General features: G+C 50.1%; 1 protein-coding gene across 1 annotated transcript in view; it reads left to right on the top strand.

Moving 5' to 3' along the window:
- The first annotated feature begins 6 nt into the window (after positions 1–6).
- The window catches only part of ARHGEF9 (Cdc42 guanine nucleotide exchange factor 9), a 155998-nt gene continuing 153066 nt past the window's right edge, over positions 7–2938 (top strand). Inside the window, exon 1 of the mRNA XM_017737504.1 lies at positions 7–69. The gene's annotated coding sequence lies outside the window, so the exon portion shown is untranslated. The remainder of the gene's footprint in view (positions 70–2938) is intronic.

The following is a 2938-nucleotide window of genomic DNA, read 5'->3' as shown; positions in this document are numbered from 1 at the left end:
ACCGGGAGGACTGGTGCCCGTCGATGGAACCTCTTCAAGCCTGGAGCTGAGAAGCTGCAGATCAGCAGGGTAAGGAGCTGTGTGGAACGTGCCTCTGCCTGCTTCAGGGCTGGCATTTGCCTGCTTTGGCCTTTGTGTTTATAACAATGTGCTTGACTAACAGCTTCCTCAATCCCTGGTCCTTCAGCCACAGATGGGGTTTTGTTTGGTTTGTTATTATTTTGTAGCAATGAAAGCGCAGATGTGTTGTCCTTTCCCCCAAATCAGTGTCCCTTCAGTGTATTGCAGAGGCTTTCTGGGCTGTCACTGGGCCTCCTGTGCCTGTGGCTGAGTGTTCCGTGCAGGTGGAGGGAACTGTGACGTTTCACATCGCCTTCAGATCTGCTCCGTGGTTGTGATGGGTTTATTTTTTTCTCCTTCCCTTTTTAGCCATGTGTCCTTTGGGTTTGGTGCTGCTCCCAGCACCATCTCGGTGACAAATTCACGTCACTGCTTCTTTCCCAAACTGTTTTGCAAATATAGGCACAATCCACTCGGTTCTTTTTTTGTGAATGATGCTTCTAGTGGGGGAAGTAAAAGCTGTTGTGGGCTTGGGGATGTTCATGTTTTTTTCCGGGCAAAATTCAGAAAAGATGGCAAAAATTGTAGAATTTGTCTGATATGTTTCCTTGCTTGGGTGGAGGGTTGGTTTTTTTGCCGTGCCCTGTGTTTGAAATCTGGAGGCCTTGGTTATTTCGTAGTCGTGTTTTAGATTTGTAGTGCTCACAAGTCTGGTTTCACTGGTACCCAACATATCCAGATTGTCCAAAACCCAACAGATTTTCCAGCCTGCAGTGTGATGCAGGCAGGGTTTTCTAGTGAACAGGTTTAGCCCTTGTTCTTCCTGTAGGGCACACGAACAAAGGATGCTCTGGGAGCCAGGAATTTCCCTGCTGGAATGGAGAGGGGAACTGACCTTCTGTGGTTGTGTCGCTGTGGCTCTTTCCCAGCCCACTGCTGTCCTTCCTTACCAGACCTTTATTGTATTCCTTTCCCCTTTGATATCTGCTGAACTGCCTTCCTGAAATGTGGTTTCCAGGGGGGGCCTGGCCTCTGTGTGTGTTTTTCCATCCCAGGAGCAGTACGTTGGCCGTGGGTGAGACTGACTGCTCCGTCCTCCTCGTGTTGGGTGCTGGGAACGCGTGCAGGGATGGACTGCTGGATTTCTGGTCGCTTGTGACTTTCTGGAATTCCATCTTGCATCACTTCTGTTTTCTTTGCTGAGTTTTTGTGGGCTGAAGTACAAAGGCAGAGGAGAGATAGACAAGGAGCTGAGCCCTTCTTTTTCTCTTCCTTCCCTTTGGGTCCTGCCTTGCTGCCCAGACATGAACTGCTTCTTTCAACTCAGGAAGGCTGCTCTGGTTTTAGACAAGCTGAACATCTAAAGCTTTGAACAAAGTTTTCCTGGAAGATAAAACGATCCAGATCCAATAAAGCTGTTTGTCCTTGGGGCCAGGATAAAGGCAGGTGGCTGCAGAGCAATAGAGCAGTGAAATACCCTGTTGTGCAGTGTGCAAGCCCTGCCTTGGAATGGCTCAGGTGTGTTATCCATTAGCTGTGTCCACGTCCAGGATCTGGTACTGACCAGTGCATGGGTATATTTGATCCATCTTAGTTAATCACTTTATTACACCTTAATTAATCACTTTATTCATCCCTTGAGAGGAACCTTTGCAGCTTTCATAGCTGTCCTGGAGAGGCCCTCCTGGAAGCCAAGGTGCTGTTTGACATAAAATTGCTCCTGAATTATGTGAGCCCTGAGCATCCTGATAAAGCCAGGCCTGTTTCAGATTGCAGAGACCCTCAGAGAGGCTGTGGAGAACTGAAACCTCAGCAAGCCAAATACCCTGCTGGAGTCTGGGAAAGGTCAGCTAAGGAACTGCTCCTCCTGTGGTGATAGCTGGGAAGGATGTGGAGCTGGGAAGGGAAGTGAGCTGCCCATGAGCACAGAGATCTGCGGGTGCTGTTTGGCTCAGACACGGCCATGCCAAAGACTTGTGCACCACTGAGGCAGAGAATTGGTTTTGGGGATGCCTGTTCATAAGGCAGCTTGTTGCTAAATTATGGCCAACTGGCAGCTCTGAAACCTGTGCTGGGGTTTATAAATCAGAGGTGCTGTGCAAGGGCTGCAGGAGCAGGATATGTAAATGTGGCTCACAACAGCAGTACTGGAAAACTCATCTGTCGCCTCTGCCCCAAGCTCAGTGAACATCTACAGGGCTGCAAATCACCTCTTGGCCAGAAAGAAGTTTCTGCTCTGGCAAGATTTATCGATGTGGGGTGAGATTTGTGGGCCTGGGTGTCTCTTGGCAGGTGCTTTCATTGACAGCTGACACCAGCGAGGTGGCAGAGCAGTGCAGAAAGCAGGGATTTATCCTTCCAAAGCAGAGGCCAGGCTTCTGCAGGAGCTGTGCCTGATTGCCATCTTGAATGGGAATTTTGAGATGGAGAGAGAGCAGGAGGAGACCGACCAAGCATCAGGCTTGTCTTGGGGGCACCAGTCCCTTGGAGGGATGAGGGTGGTTGTGCAAGAGGAGCACTGGTGTCACTGCAAGTCCTTCAGAACTGCAGAGCCCTGGGAGCCCTCAGAGGCTGTTTGTTCTTTGTACAATGTGCAGGTTTTGGCAAAAACATTCCTTTCCCCTTCTTGTTTAGGGAGGAGGGGGTGGTGGTGGTTTTGTGGTGTTGGGTTTTTTGGTTTAGGGTCGTTGTATGAGTGAGTTAGAAACGGCAGCTCTTAGCTACCTGCCAACCCCGATGTCAGGGCTGAGGGGCCGATCCCAAGCCCAGGGAGGAACCCCCTTGGTCAAGACCACAGTTTGTTGCTGTTGTTTGTCACATCTGGTACCAGTGTCCATCCTGTGGCAGGGGCCCGTGTGTTTTTCCACCTCTCCAGAGA

Source organism: Corvus brachyrhynchos, unplaced genomic scaffold (assembly GCF_000691975.1).
Source record: "Corvus brachyrhynchos isolate BGI_N302 unplaced genomic scaffold, ASM69197v1 scaffold346, whole genome shotgun sequence".
In the NCBI taxonomy this organism is placed as follows: domain Eukaryota; kingdom Metazoa; phylum Chordata; class Aves; order Passeriformes; family Corvidae; genus Corvus; species Corvus brachyrhynchos.
The sequence above is the reverse complement of the archived record's forward strand: the minus strand, read 5'-3'. Positions and strand labels throughout refer to the sequence as shown.